Below are 17,304 nucleotides of genomic sequence, written 5' to 3'. Positions count from 1 at the left end.
AAATTGGGAAACAATCTTCTTAACAAAAACCTCTGACAAAGCATTAATTACTCAAATATACAAAGATCTAAATCAATTGTACAAGAAACTACACCACTGATAAATGGGCAAGGGACATGATCAGGGAATTTTCAGTCAAAGAAATCAAAACCATTAATAAGCACATGAAAAAGTGTTCCAAATCTCTGATTATCAGCTCTGAGGTATCATCTCACACCTAGCAGATTGGCTAACATGACAGCTATGGAAAGTAATGAATGCTGGAGGGCATATGGTAAAGTCTTGACATTAATCCATTGCTGGTGGAGTTGTGAATTGATCCAACTATTCTGGAGAGGCATTTGGAACTATGCCCAAAGGATACTAAAAGACTGTCTGCCCTTTGATCCAGCCATAGCACCGCAGGGTTTGTACCCCAAAGAGAAAATAAGGAAAAAGACATGTATAAAAATATTCATAGCTGCACTCTTTGTGGTGGCAAAAAAAATTGGAAAAAGAGGGGTTGCTCTTCAATTATGGAATGGCCAAACAAATTGTGGTATGTGTTGGTGATGGAATACTATTGTACTCAAATGAATAATATAGTGGAGGAATTCCATGGGGACTCGAACAACCTCCAGAAATGGAACATCCTCCAGCATGCAAAGCGAATGGAGCCGAACCAGAACATTGTAAACAGAGACTGAAACACTGTGGTACAAACGTACATACTGGATTTCTCCTCTAGGGTCAATGCAATGTCCATGAACAATCTGCAGGGATCTATGGGAAAAAACACTATCCAAAAGCAGAGGACAAACTGTGGGAGTAAAAATGCCAAGGAAAGGCAACTGCTTGACTAAAGGGGATGAAGGGATATGATTCAAGATGTGGACTCTTGTGGCATTTAAAAGTGTGGATGCCAAAAACTGTAAGAGTTAAAATGGTTGAGGTTGTAAACTGTAGTGAGTAAAATAGTGGAAGATATAGATTGTGGTAGATATAAAGTGGGTGAGTAAATTGTGACCGCAGAAAATATGTTTTCACTACAGTGTCTTGTTTTAAATCAAATATAAGGTAGTTGCCAGGGAAATATTCCCAATTATGAATATACCCAAGTCAACTGGGTTTTATAGAGAATTTAATTAATAATACAATGAGGAATCTAAAAAAAGAGAGAGAGAAAAAAAGGAAATAAATGAGAAAAGAATAGGCCAGCCCAGGCAGCCCTGGCCAACCCAGGCCTAAGCCCTAAAAGAAAAGATCAGTCAGTCCTTAATCACTCACCACAAGATCTATTCAAGCAAGGATTCAGGGGGACAGTCTCCCCAGAGGGACTTCCAGCCAGAGTCAGCCTCCCTTGAGAGACCTCCTTAGAGATTGTCCTTCTCTCAACAACTTCCTTAGAGACTGTCTTTGAGAGCTCCAGTGATCTCTTTCTAACAGCTTGTCCTTTTCTTATATAGGGGGTTTTCTCCTATGTCACCTCCCCTAACTTTTTCCATCTACCAATCACAGTAGATGTTTTCCACAGGACAGCCCATTCTGAATTAACACCTGAGTAGACTAATCCTTTTAGTAACCCACACCTGAGTAGGCTAGAATCTCTGAGTAAGTTTTTTTCCTCTTTGCTCCTTGTAAGTTCACAAGTTGCCTGACCTTTATAAGTACTTAGCACCTCTTTGTATTAATTCTAAAAATAGGCATGGCTTAAGTATGGGTTTAAGTATTTTTCATTGTTCAGCAAGGAGTTTTCTCCCCTAAAGCAGTCTTAAGTATGGGTGGAGTAGAGGTCTTCCCATTTCTGATCTAAGTAGAGTTCCCACTGTCCAAATGGGGAGTGGTCCCAATAGGGAATTGTCCTAATGGAAAATTCCCCAATGGGGAATTTTTTAAGATTCACAAATCTGAGAAATTTCAATATTCACACTCTGAATTAACATCCTAGTACAAATACCAACAACATGGAAATGGGTTTGGATTAAGGACACATGTAATACCCAGTGGAATTGTGCATTGGGTATGGGGGGGCAGGTGGAGAGGGAGGAAAAAATGATTTTTGTATCCAATGAATAATGTTTGATATTGACCAAATAAAAATAACATTTAATTAAAAAATGGATTTCCAAGCATTCCTGATGAAAAGCCAGACCTAAATAGAAAAATTTATATTCAAATATAAGACTCCTAAGAAACATAAAGATGGAAATATGAAAGAGAAAATTTAAGGGATAAAAGAAGGACCTACTGTTGATATTCCAACATGTAAAGATGATATTTATAACATTTAAATTTTTATCAGTATTGAAACTGTTAGAAGAAGTATACATAGAAAGAAAAACATTAATTGCTCATGGGTAGGATGAGCTGATAAAATAAAATGACAATCCTACCCAAATTAATTTACTTACTTAGTAGCATGCCTATCAAACAATCAAGAAACTTTTTGAAGAAAAAAATATAAAAAAGTTCATTTGGAAGAACAAAAGATCAAGAATATCAAGGGAACTAATGAAAAAATGTGAAGAAGGATATCTGGCAGCATTGGATCTTAAACTGTACTATAAATCAGTGGTCATCAAAACAATATGGTACTGACTAAGAAAGGGACAGGAGGACCAATGGAATAGACTTGGGGTAAATGACCTTAGTAAGGTAGTGTTAGATAAAGGCAAAGGTCCTTGTTTGGGACAATAATCACTATTTGACAAAAACTGCTGTGAAAAATTGAAAAAAAAACAGATTAGGTTTTATATCAACATTTCACACCCTATACCAAAATAAATTCAGAATAGGTATATGACTTAAATACAAAGAGGGAAACTATAAATAAATTAGGTGAACATAGAGTAGTATATGAGATCTTTGGGAAGGAAAAAAAATTTAAGACCCATCAAGAGATAGAGAATATTACAAAATGTAATTTTGATTATGTTAAATTAAAGAAAAGTTTTTGTATAACCAACACCAATGCAAACAATATTAGAAGGGAATCAACAAGTTGGGAAAAAATCTTTTTATAACAAAAACCTCTGACAAAGGTCTAATTTCTCAAATTCATAAGGAGCTATATCAATTGTACAAAAAAATCAATCCATTCTCCTATTGATAAATGATCAAGGGACCTGAATAGGCAGTTTTAGGAGAAAGAAATCAAAACTATCTATAAACACTTTAAAAATGTTCTAAATCTCTCATAATTACAGAAATTCAAATCAAAAAAACAAAACTCAGGTACCACTTCATACCTAGCAGATTGGCCAATGTGATTGTAAAGATAAATAATAAGTTTTGGATTGGTTGTGGCAAAGTTGGGACACTATTGCATTGCTGATGGATCAAGGGATTGATCTAACCATTCTAGAGGGCAATTTGGAACTATGCCCAAAGGGCATGCCTTTTGATCCATCTATACCTATGCTGGGTTTATACCCCAATGAGATATTAAGGAAAAAAGACTTGTACAAAAATATTAATAGTCATCTTCTTTTTGAGGGCAAACAATTGGAAAATGAGTGGGCTCTCCATTGAGTGGGTATGGAAGTGTGAAGGGAAATAACATGAATTGTGTAACCATGGAAAAATATTCTAAATTGATTAATAAAATAAAAACAAACTAACAAGATAATATAAAATATATAGGAATTTATTTTCTAAGGCAATCCCAGGAATTTTATGAACTCAATGGCAAAAATAATCTTTTCATAAAAATTAAGGCAGATTTAAACAATTTGAAAAACATTAATTACTAATGGGTAAGCCAAGCTAATATAATAAAAATCGCATTTCTACCCAAATTAATTTACTCACATTGCCATACCAATTAAACCACTAAAAATATTATCTAGAACTAGAACTAGAAAAATAATTTTAAAAGTCATCTGGAAGAACAGAAAGTCAAACATATCAAGGTAATTAAATAAAAATGTGACTATTCTATTAGTACTAGGTCTCAAACTGTATTATAAAGCAATAATCATATAAATGATCTGTTACTCACTAAGAAACAGAATGTTGAATCAATGCAGTAGATGCAGGAGTGTTAAGGGACCAACATGTTTTGAGAAACACCAAATGGAACTAATTCAAATTTTATTGAGAATTCATTCCAATATTTATAGAAACGTTTTCTCTAACAACTAAAAGGAGCATTGCAGCACCACTGGCCAATCATAAACTCTTAAACCTTATATCATTCTTAGGGGTGTAAATTTCTCACAGAAAAATTCCTTATGAAAAAACAAACAAACCTCTAACCATAAATTTCTAAAGCTATCCTGAAAACCCAGGTAACTTGAGAAATATTGACAATAACTTGAGGGTTTACAGGAATTAGGTAAAAACTGAGTCTAGGTCATTTGGTCATGACATAACAGAAGATTATTGGGTTAGCTTTAATGAACAGCTCAAGGATAATTATGAAGGAGGCTTTCAGTAGATGTCTATACTTTTATTAAAGCTGGACAGTACTTTTCTGAGCTGCTACCTTGAGATCTTGCACTGCCATGAGAACAAAGGCAAACTCATAAGTATGTCTTTTATGGCTGCTTTCCCTCAGTGAATCCAATTTGCTTTTAGGTTTATTCACATATTCTCAAACAGGAGCAAATGGACTTAGCAACCCATCCTCAGCTTTGGGGATAAGAACTCACTATTTGACAAAAATTACTGCAAAATTGTTTGTTTTGATCAGCATCCTGACTCCAATAATTCTTTCTCTACAGGTACATATAAGATTCCTTATTATAAGTCCTTCAGAATTGCCCTGGATCATTTTATTTATAAGAGCATCTAACCAAAGTTCAATGTGCACAAGGTTTTTTTATTCTGCTCATTTCACTTAGCATCAGTTCATGTAGGTTTCTCCAGCTTTTCCATTTTTTTCATTGTTTCTAATAGCACAATAGTATTCTATCACTATCATATATCACTGTTTGTTCCATTATTATTCAATTGATGGGCTTCACCTCAATTTCCATTCTTTATCACCACAAAAAGAGCTGCTATAAATAAATCCTTCCTCCTTTTTTATGATCTCTTTGGGATACAGACTTCATAATGGGATTATTGGATAAAAGATTATAAAGAGTTTTATATAGCCCATTGGGCAAAGTTCCAAATTGCCCTCTAAAATGGTTGGATCAGTTCACAACTCCATCAACAATGTAGTGTCCCAATTTTACCACATCCTCTCTAACATTTTTCATTTTCCTTGACTGTCAGATTGGCCAATCTGATTGGTGTGAAGTGGTAACTTGGAGTTGTTTTACTTTGAATTTCTCTAATTAAGAGGGATTTATAACACTTAGCATAGTATAAAATTTTAATATCTTAAAGACTCTTCTGACTCTAACTATTAGACTCCCTAACTCAAGATTCAAATGCCCTGGACTATTTGAGTAACTTTTATTTTCTTGTACTTTCTGTATACATATTATTCAATTATATTTTCAGCATATGCAAAATCTGTCTTTGAAGTCAACACAATCTTACTGTTAAAAATTTAATGGCATTGTGTAAACTTCAAGAGTTTAAAACCACACTAACATTTTTGGGACCACCTATACCTTAAGGTTGTTGCCTGTTTACACTAGAGCAAATTCTCCCCCAAGTTTCCTCACTTTAGTCTATCAAAACAATGTCCCAAATTTTAATAGAGTACTTGTATTTTGTGAGAAGGGTAAAAAACTTTACCTAAAACTAAAAAATAAAATAAAATGAATAATTTGTCCTGGTCAATTTTCTGATACTATTTTATACAAATAGTATATTTTCACATGAATATAGAACATTTTCTTGGTTGAATGATTTTTATTGAGCAATATTTTGCATAGTAAATTAGGTTTATCTTTCTTCCCACATTAGGAACTCAAGTCTTCAACTTCTGACTATTTTTTTCCTGCATAAAAGAGATGTATTGTGTCACCCCAAACCATAAATTCTTATGTTCTTTCATAATGACATATTAAAATACTTCTTTCTCTCAGATCGTTGTTTGAGTTTCCTTTTTAACTTAATGTTAAATATATCATCTGCAAAGGGAAATTTTTGATTTTTTCTTTCAAGTGAGAGATTGTGAACTTGGTGTTCATTAGAAAGAGAATAAAAAATAAAAGCAATTTTTCATGAAGTTTTCATTGACAACTAAAAATTAGTGTGTTTAAAAAGGATTTTAAGGTCTCATTTTTCCCTTGCTTTGCCTCATTGTTGTGACTTAAACTAATAAAATCATACATTTTCCCAAGTGGCTGAACCCTTGGGTTAAGGATGGATTTTACTCTAGAAAATACAAAAATAATGGATAAATGTAATTGCAATCCAAATTGTTTTTTTTTAATTACCTGTGATCTAATAAAGACCCAATAAACCTGTTTGTGTCAATAGCTAGGTTCATGTCACCTGAGTTTTAATTCTGTTTTTATCTCTGATAAGCTATATGAACATGGGAAACTCACCACCTTTGGGGGTTTCCAGTTCCTTAACAGATTGAAATGAAGGAAATGGCCTGGAAAAGTCAGATTTGTGAACAGTGTTTGAACATAAAAAAAAAAACCTTTAAAAAGACAGCATCATCTAGGAGACATTTTCAGGTTTCCTTAACAAAAATCCCCCTTCTTTGTAGTTTACAATTTCTATATCTGAGGCTTGATATAGATTAAGAATGATAGTATAAAAAAAGTATCTGGATAAGTGTAGAAGATAACTATGTAAAAGGTAACAACAATAAAAAAAGAAAGATATGTGCTGGACCAGAATGAGGGAACAAAGTAGAGGGAAGGAAGTGCTGAATGAATCAGGTACCATGTAAGCAAAGCTGAGACCATCTATGAGGAATGCTATCAACATCCAGAGAAAGAACTTCTGAATTTAAAATGCATATTTTGAAATACATTTTCATTTTAATTTATTTGGGTTTTTATTTGGTTGTTTTCTTTTTATAAGTAATCTCTTACAAAAAATGAGCAATATTGAAACACATTTTGCATTATAAAACATATTAACTCAGATCAAATTGCTTACAAGCTCCAAGGAGGGGAGGGAACATAAAGAGGCAGATTATTTTGGATCATACAACTTCAGAAAATTTATGTGGACAACTGTCATTACTTGTAATTGGTAAAATAAGATATATTAAGAAATAAAATAGAATCCCCACCCCCTAAAAAATGAAATTACCTAGTTCAACCTAGGTTAGAAAAAATACTTCCTTTACAATATGTAAAATAATAATCGTAATAATAGTGAGCTACACAAAATATAGATAGAAAAACTGTTCAATATAGGTTCAAAACAGTTCAAAACTGTTGAAATACTTTTGATAGATATTACCAAAAGTATCCTCAGTGATAAAGTGAAGCTCAAATCTGAACTTCCCTTCAGGGTCAGGTGCAAGGATGTTAAAGAGATCCTTATTATAAAAATAAAGTATTTATTGAAATATATAAGGATTAATAAAGGATTTCTAATCCTAAGGAATTCTAAATTCACCCAAATAAACTCCCATGTTCTGCAAGAAATTGCTTCTCCTGTGTTTCACAGGCTACACTACTCCTCCCTGATCTGACTAACCCAAACTTATACTATCTAAATAAAAACTGCTACCTTTATCCTTATAAATCTTAACATTGCCTTCAAATTATAAAATAGCAAAGGCTAGCTTCTTGAATCTCAACAAGAATCAAATTATTCTGTTAAAACTCAGAGTCCAGCTCTGAGAGAGAGTCTGTGAGTGTGTGTCTCTGCCAACTTCCAGAGACCAACTCTCAATTGCCAGAGTATAACTGACACAGAAAAACTGTTATAACTATCACATGTGAAATTAACACAGTTTCTCGTCTCTACTTCCAACTCCTGTTCTTTTCTCAAGCTGGCCACTTTACTTCTTATCCCTGAACTACTAAAACAATACTCATTTTCTAATATCATCCTTACAAATATCACTGATGAGTAGTTACTCTGTTTTTTCCTGAATGAAGAACTCAAAATGTGTATTACTTTTCATTGGCAATATGTTTAATTTGTGTCAGCTCTAATTTTATTAGGAAGTTCTTATTATTAGTTTGAACAAACTCTCTTTGTAAGCCACCTTCCTTTCAATTTTGTTCCTAGAGTCAAGTAGAAGTAAAAAATTCTCTTCCATATGACCAGAACACAGCTATTCAAGGTTTGTTATTGTTGTTTGTCTTATAATAAAGCATAATTACATATAATTTTACAGTTTATAAACACTTTTTAAAACAACCCTCTGAGGGGAGATAGTATAGTTATTATTATTCAATTTTACAGTTGTAGTATCAAGTGTTCAGGAAGTTAAAAAGACGTGCCTTCTCTCACTCAAGTAATAAATGTCAGAAGTATAACTCAAGCGAAGTTCTTTTGACTTTGCCTCATTTAACTATATAATACTATGTTTTTATAGTACATGTGAGCTGAACAAAAATATAACCACTTTCTTACAGAAAATATTCTGAACTTTTCAAATTGATGCAGATAATTTTTAAACAAAGTACTTGAAAGAACACAAAGGCAGAATAAAGGCAGGCAGGAATAAGGTTTAAAAGGGCTATTGATTGTTAAATAGAGGAGTTTGTATCTGATCCTAGTTATACTTTAGGAATATCACTTTGGCAGCTTGGAAAGGAGAGCTTAGAGGTAGGAGAGACAGGAAGCAAGACAAATAATCAGGAGGACATTTTAGTAGTGCAGGCAAAAGGGAATGAAAATCTATCTGAAATAGGTTGATAACTGTGTGGTATTTATATCTCTGTCCTCTACACTCACTGTCCAATTCACAAGGTTGTGGAATGGAAAACATTTTTAAATCTTAAAATATGAAGGATGTGAAGGATAAATAAAACAATCTGACCTCATTGTTTAATGGTGAAACTCTTGGTGAAGAAACTATGACTTAAAATTTTATAGTGAGTTTCTCAGAGCACTATATGTACCTATTTATTTAAGTAATTGGGGGTTAATTAATTAATTTGCTACATAAGTAATTAGTTACATATTCCTAGATATATATAAATTTGCATTTGGGTACTTATGTAATGGTTAAGTAATAAATTAATGAGGTACTAATTATATAGGTAAAGAAATATGAAGGCTGTGAGGTCATTAGGTTTATATGTAATTAGCAACATTGCCACTCAGGTACTTGGATTAGTTATGTGATCAACTACCTAAGTATTTAGGTACTTTATAATTTACATAGATGATTAGGTATATAGGCCCTTAGATACTTAAGTACTTAGGTACATAATTACTTGGGTAATTGGTTACTTAACTAATTAGATAACCATTTAAATAATTACTTAAGTATTTCCACATTTATGTTCTTTGGTACCTCAAACATATACATAGATAGATTTGTATCTATTTAGGCACATGTGAATTGTCTAGAACCTTTTTGAAACTTACTGAATCTGCTTAAATAAGAATGACTAGCTTTGAGTCTGTATAAACTGGTTTGAACTAATTTGACTTGGTCACAATGGGGCATAAACTAGATTGAACCTAAGTGAATCTATTCAAATGGAGTTTAATCAGATTAAAACAATTTTAACTGCTTTAAATTCATTTGAACTTTTTACAAACCAGATGTAATCAATTTAGTTAAATGTATTTGGATTGAATTGAACATAGAGATTTGAATATATAGATATTTATGTAATTATATATTTGGATATTTAGGTATTTAGTTAATTATATATGTATGTAATTAAGTATTTATGTAATTATATTATTGTAATTAGTTTCATGAATCAACAATTATGTACTTAGGCAATTTTTTACTTGTTAATATTAGACACTTGAATATTTATGCAAGTAGGTAAATCAGTTGTTTTTTCCATAAGTATTTAAGAACATAGGCACTTAGGCTATTAGATACTTGCAACAAGATAATTAATAATATAGTTATATTAGTAATTACTTAAATGTCTGACTTCTCTTTAAGCAGTTTCAATTAATTTTAACTTGTATAAATTTGGCTAAACCAGTTTGAAGCACTTTTAAAATGTTTGTAACTTGTGAAAACTGTCTGAACTAGAGTGAACCAGTTGGAAATAATCTGGACCAATCATAACATAGTTTGAATTGATTGAAAGTGGTTCCAACCAGTTCCAATTATTCTCAATTTGTCTAAACTAGATTAACTGATAAGAATTTGATTGAACCTGGTATCCTATTTGAATTCTTTTGAACATGGATACTTAAGTATCTAGGTACTTCAATAATTATGCCCTTAGATAATTTTGCATTTAGGTAGTTAATTAGAAAAATAATTGTGTAAATCTGGCTCCAGACACTTCCTGTATGTTTATCACTGGACAAGCCACTTAACAGCCATTGTCTAGCCTCTACTGCTCTATTGCCTTTGAATTAATACAAAACATTCATTCTAAGACAGAAAGTAAAAGTTTAAACAAACTAATTGCATATTCATGTAATTTTTCAATTAACTACTTAGACAATCAAGTGATTAGGCCCTAAAGTTCTTAGGTACTGATGAAAACCTAATTAGATAGTTACTTCTTAAGAAATTAGGCAATTAGATTATTGTTTACTTATCCAATAGTTGCTTATCATAATAGCCAGCTGTCTCCAGTCAGTACTTTCAGTTTTTGCTCCTTGTTTTTCCACCTCCCCCCCCTTTTCCAAAGCTCCAGCACTTATGTACAACCTATATAAACTATTTCCTGTAGCTATACTGGGCTTAGCATTTGGGAGACAACTCCATCTAAGTACATGCATTAAATAAAATGCTCTTCTTATAATCCTGTGGCCAGTGTTTCTTCTGCTGTATCATTATAATTACGAAATTAAATATTTTTACCATGTAGGTACTAAAGCACATAGGTATTTAATCAATTATGTATTAAGTGAAGAGGCAGCTATTCAATGAGTCCAACTCTTCATGAATCCATTTGGTGTTTTTTGACAAAGATATTGGAGTGGTTTCAATTTTCTGCTTTACCTCATTTTATAGATGAGAAATCTGTACCATACAGATTAAGTGACTTGCCTTGGATAACACAGTTAATAAGTACCTAATGCCAAATTTGAAATCAGGAAGAAGAGTCTGCCAGGAATAGGGAGTTAGGAAGTTGTAATTAACTAATTAGGTAATTTATTACTTAGGTAAACATGTAATTACTTAGGTAATTATGCTCATAGGTACTTAAGTACTATACTTAAGTAATCAGTAATAAAGTTATATACTGGTTTGTGTAGCATTTGGTTTCAGGTATTTAATTATACATATAATTAGGTGTTTATGTAATTAGATAATTAAGTTTTAGGTCCCTTAAGTATTTAGGCATTAGGTACTTCATGTATTAGGTACTTAGATGAATAAGTACTTGTAATTTGGTAATTAGGTAAATTTTTACTAAGGTAATTGTGCTATTAGTTATTTAAACACCTAATAATTGGAATTTGGCTAATTAGGTACTTAGATAAAAATAGTTAAGTATTTACCTACATAGGTACTTAAATATTTACTTCATTAGGTTTATAGGTACTTAAGAATTTAGTTACTTTAGTACTTAATGTAATTTTATATGGGAGTAAAGTATTTCAATAAAAATGTATTGTGTTCAGGTTGGTATTTTTTTTCTAATTTGACAGATGATGGAAAATAATGTATTTTTAAATCAGCCTGAGAAGAATTAGGATTATTCATTTGAAGACATAACTAAAAGTCATAATATTATAGTGTTCATTTACCTAGATATCTTTGACATTAAAAAGCAGAAAATGATGCTGTCAGAATAAAAATTATGTAGTGTCAAAAGCTAATACTTAGAAAACAAAACATTTCCTTTTAAAAAATTACTTGGAGTTGACTTTCTACTTAAACAAAATGCATCAATTAAATAGTACCCATTTGAAACAAGAATCTAGGAAGATTTCTCCAATAAATGGAACAATTTTATTTGTTCTTTAGTCTTGAGTCTAATGGAAAAGGAAAAAAGAGACATGGGTTATTTTTCCCTTACTTTTACCTTCTGGGTCCAAGTAGACCAAGTCTCATCTTATTTCCATGCGACAATATAAGAGCTATTAATCTATGTTACATGACATTTAAAAATATTTTTATAAAGATATTTGATATAATTTGGTTCTTTTTTAATACTATTATTTTGTGCATTTAAAACATTATTCTGAGGTGTCAGTAATTTCCACCACACTGTCAAAATGAATCTGTGACACTATAAAGTTAAAAGATGCTGCTTTAATATTTGAAGAAAGCCAATGTTTTTAAATTACTTGGAATCTCATGCAAAAAGAAAGCTTCCTTCATCCTTTCAAATTATTTGTCTACGGTGCCATATCTCTTTTCCTTTTAAAAAAAATATACATGTAATTCTAAACCCTTGTTTTCACTAATTCATAACATTTTGCAATATCACTCTTCTGTTTCACAGAAACCACCCCTTCAAAGCTCACCAGTGAACTTGTTAGTGTCATTTTTGAAGACCAGTAGTAATTTATTCTCTTAACTAACTTCTCTTCCATGATGATATCTCCTCTCATTCTCATTCTCAAATACTTCCCAATTTCCTCTTTCTCTGTTTCTTCCCTCTTTCCAAGTCTTTGGGATTTGCCCACAATTTGGTACTAGATAGGCTCTCTACATTCTCTTTCTCTGCCTCACTTGTTGTCATAGCTTCAGCTCACTAAAGTCTCCTAACTGCATAATCTGCCGGCAGACTCTGCTTCATATAGTAGGCATGCAATAAATCTTGACTACTGTGAAAATGTGTTGCATTACTTGATATGCATAATGAGTATTGCATTTCTTGCCTTCTCAATAAACAGGGACTGTGGAATGGAGGGAAAGAGAAAATTTGGAGCTTAAAATAAAAATAAATTGTAAAAAATTGTAAAAATTGAATAATGGGATGAATCAAAACAAACAAAGTAGTTATTGAAAGTTTAGGGTTAGATTCAGCACAAACTGTTTCATGAGAGGGATCTGTTAAAGGTTCAGTGTGAGATGAAATTAACAAATCTACATATCATGGTTAATTAATTAATTTTTATTATTTAGTCTGAAGTTATAGAACAAATGTTAATGATAGAGAATAAAGCTAAAAGTATGTTGGGTGCATGTGTGTGTCTCAATTGTTAAACATCTACTAAACCAGAAATCGATAGCCTTGTTCTATTAACTTAGCCTGACAAGGTAGATGAAATATGAGAAGATACTTCCACCTCACACCTTTATAGAAGTGAAAGGTCAAAAAGAATTTCTTTTTTTTTTCACTTTTTTGTAGTTTAAAGGTTTTTTTTCCTGACTTTTCCCCTTAAAATATTGTTTTCATGTGGGGTAGGATTATATATATATATATATATATATATATATATATATATATATATATATGAAAACAATAAAGAAAAAGGGACAGTAAATTGTGGTGATATAAAAATTAAAGACACTAAAATTATTTTTAAATGAAATAGAAATAAAAATACTCAATCCTAATTAGATTGTTAAATTATATAGGGCCAGTAGGATCTCCACATACTGCTATCTTCTGTAGAAGTATACAATAAATGTCTTATAGTATATAGTCATTGTACTGTAATCTATGTGACTGGTGTTAAACTCCTAATGAATAGGGAGTTTTTCAAATATTTTTTCAGTGAAGTATTAGAATACATGAAGTCATGAATAAAGTAAACTCTCTATGTTTTGCTACATAAATTAATGTAAAAGTAGCCATAATGGACAGATATTTCAATTAAGAATATTAATTTTAGTTAATATATAAAGGAAACTTATATGTCACTTTAAATTATAGCAAAAATGTTATCTTTGGAAGTAGTTAGTAGGGCTTAATGAAAGTTGAATTGGACACACTTTAATCCTAATGCTAGAGGGCTTAATTTTATTTATTATGTAATCTAACCTTTGTCAACAAAACATCAGATTAAGCTATTGATTAATAATTACTTCTGACTACTTTAACACTAAGCATGAGCTAAGTGATGATGATAGATGAATTAGATGACTACAGATTTACTCAGACTATACCAAAACGAATTCCTTTTGATTTTATGGAAAGGTATTATTCAGAAGAGGAATAACTAATAGTCAAATTTTAGTTTCACAGAATTTCAGAGTTAGAAGGGACCCCAGAAGCCATCCATTCCAACCCATGCCTGTAAAAAATCCTTCTGTACAATACAACTAAAAACTGATTTCATTGCTTTTGCTTTTAGACCTACAGTAAAGGAAACACACATTACTACCCAAGGAAACCTATTCCACTTTTGTACAGTTCTAGTTCTTATTTTTAGGAAGTTTCCCTAATATCAAAATAGTTTTTTTGCAAATTTTATCATTAATCCTAGCTCTGTCTCTTTGGCACCAAGTGAAGAACCTCTAATCCCTATCTTCCTAATAACCCTTTCCATACATTAAAAATATATCAAATCTATTCTAAGTCTTCTTCAGGCTAAACATTCATAGTTTCTACTCCCATTTCTCATTTGGTGGGATTTTGAAACCCATGACTATTCTAGTTGTTCCTCTCTGGATACTTCACCATTTATCAATACTTTTTTTCCAAAAAAAATTCAGAGTTGAGAACTTTATACAATGTTCCAAATCATAGTATCACTGATTGTAGAGTCAGAAGAGACCTTACAGATCCCTCATTCTGTTACTTGACACTTAGGAAGTTATTTTTATTTTATGTAGAAGCTACCAGGTCCTGTGGAATCCTGATTGTGGCTCTATGCATTCCCTTGGCCTGGGAGTTTTTGAATTTCACTATAATGGTCCTATGATGCTTTATTTTAGGGTGTCTTTTAGGAGGTGACTGGTGGACTTTTTTCAATTTCTATTTTTCCTCTAGTTCAAGGATATCTGTTTCTTATATGGTTTACAAACAATAATTTTAAAAATTATTTATTTTTTAGTATTTCTCCAAGGTGGCATGATTCATGTTCTATCCTACCTCATTTTCCCTTCCCCCTTCTGAAATTGAGAAGCAATTCCTCTGGGTTATACATGTATTATCACTCAATACCTATTTTCATATGAAATAGAAAGATGCTAATCTGTTGTGAACTATTTCTTCTTGTTGCAGTGACTGATGTACTCTGGCTTGAGACTAGAGAGCAGCTGCTAGTGGTATGGGGACACACCTGAGGGTACTTAGTTACAATGGAGATAGAAGTACTTTGATAGATACTGAGAGATAGAGAGAAAGATAGAGGGATGCTAGAGAGAGAGATGCTGCCACAAAGGAATGCTCTGGAGTCTGCCTACTGATCACTACTGATGGCTGATAGATCAATCTATTTTCTAACCTCTTCTTCCCCTCAATCCCAGATCCCACACACTCCCTCACCCCCTCCCTTCTTCCTGTTCCTCCCTCCCAGTTTCTTCTTAAAGCCTTTGGCTTCGTCCCTTCCCCCTTGAGTGGACTATAAAGACACTTTTGTTTTCTTTCTCAGGTAAGGGGTTTATTGGGAAACAAAAGAATGGTAAACTAAGGAATGAATGATGAGGGTTTACCTAATCTATAATAAGAATTGCAGGGTTTGGGAAATCAGTCTAGACACAACTATGACAGAGGAATAGTTAGAATGATGGATGGAAGACAATTGTTGAAAGTCTCTTTCTTCTTCACAAAGCCACCAAAGCCTCTCAGCTTAACTCCAGAAGCCCTGCCCCCCCCCCCCAAGGGTCCTTCAGCCTGGGTGAAAAATGGAGATTTGAACCTAGGACTTCAATCCCCAGAAGTTCTTGCTCTGGTTCCCAGGATGCTTTGTAACCTCACCTGAATTCTCACCTGGGCCGAGAAAAAAATTATTATTTAAAGAGTCTTAGTCTACAGCTCGTTCTCTTTCCTACTTCAGCTTCCAAGCAGATGCGGCTCTCATGATGCAGGTGAGGTTGAATGGGCCTCTCAGCGCACCTAGGTATGTGCTTTCTTACTTGTATTTTCTTAAATTCCTAATCCTTAATAAACCTCATAAAATATAATACTCCTTGACAGAGAAACTAATTTTTACCTGCTACAGTTGGCCTAAATTTTAATCTTAACATGGGGAAGCTAACAATATCAGTTCAGGGCTTCTTCCCCCTCAGCCAGCCACCAAGAAAAGTCTCTCCTTCAGCATGGCTTTCCTCCAACTCTTGGTCAGTCAAATCTCAGAGAGAGCAGAGGTTTCTCAGTTTCCCCAGGCCAGCTCAAATGCCAACTCCTGGGAACATTCCTTTTGGAACATTCTTCTTGATTGACAGACAGATCCCCAGCCTTGTTTCTTGCATCTTGGCTTGTCCTACAAAACCTCTCTCTTTTCAAGTCTCTCTCACACATGTTATTCATTTTTGTAATAGAGCAATATTTAAAAACCCAAACCACAAATTATAACCAAGTGATAGATCATGGTCCCCCCCTCCCCAGTCTTTGCTTATTTAGTCAGATAGTTTGTATAGTCTTGGGATAAGTTGTTCTTTAAATGTCTGATAGAATTCACATGTGAGTTCATTTGGCCCTGTGGATTTTTTCTAAGGGAGTTCCTTGATGGCTTGTTCAATTTCTTTTTCTGTTATGGCATTATTTAAGTATTCTATTTCCTCTTTTGTTAATCTAGGCAATTTGTATTTTTGTAAATATTCATCTATTTCACCTATATTGTTATGTTTATTTTTACATGATTTGAAAAAAAATAGCTCTTAATGGTGTTAATTTCCTCTTCATTAGGGTTGAGATTGCCCTTTTCATTTTTGATACTCTTAATTGGTTTCTCTTCTTTCTTTTTTAATTAGATTAACTAATACTTTATCAGTTTTATTTGTTTTTCAAAGAACCAGCTCCTAGTCTTATTTATTAGTTCAATAGTTTTAAAATTTTCAATTATATTAAGTTCTCCTTTGATTTTTAAGATTTCCAATTTAGTTTTTATCAGGGTTTTAAAAATTTGTTCTTTTTCTGGTTTTTTTTTTAACTTGCAAGTCTAATTCATTTATGTCCTCCCTCTCTATGTTGTTGATATGGGCACTTAGATATATAAAATTTCCCCTGACTACTGCTTACCCTGAACCCCATAGTTTTTGATATGTTGTCTTCTCATTGTCATTCTCTTCAATGAAATCTGTAATTGTTTCTTTGATTTGTTCTTTGAGTAAACAGTTTTGAAGAAGGAAACTATTTAGTTTCCAATTAATTTTAAATTTGCCACTCCATAGTTATAATTATAAATTGTTATAATTTATTTTGATTGTACTATTATATTTATTGTTTATATTATTATTATTCATTATAATTTTATTACATTATGATCTGAAAAAAGTTGCAT

At 32.3% G+C, this 17,304-nt stretch overlaps 1 protein-coding gene across 5 annotated transcripts in view; it reads left to right on the top strand.

Annotated features, from left to right (window-relative positions):
• The window catches only part of SNTG2 (syntrophin gamma 2), a 771,339-nt gene that overhangs the window by 225,665 nt on the left and 528,370 nt on the right, over window positions 1-17,304 (top strand). The window lies entirely within an intron of this gene.

Source organism: Monodelphis domestica, chromosome 1, assembly GCF_027887165.1.
Source record: "Monodelphis domestica isolate mMonDom1 chromosome 1, mMonDom1.pri, whole genome shotgun sequence".
In the NCBI taxonomy this organism is placed as follows: Eukaryota; Metazoa; Chordata; class Mammalia; order Didelphimorphia; family Didelphidae; genus Monodelphis; species Monodelphis domestica.
The sequence above is the reverse complement of the archived record's forward strand: the minus strand, read 5'-3'. Positions and strand labels throughout refer to the sequence as shown.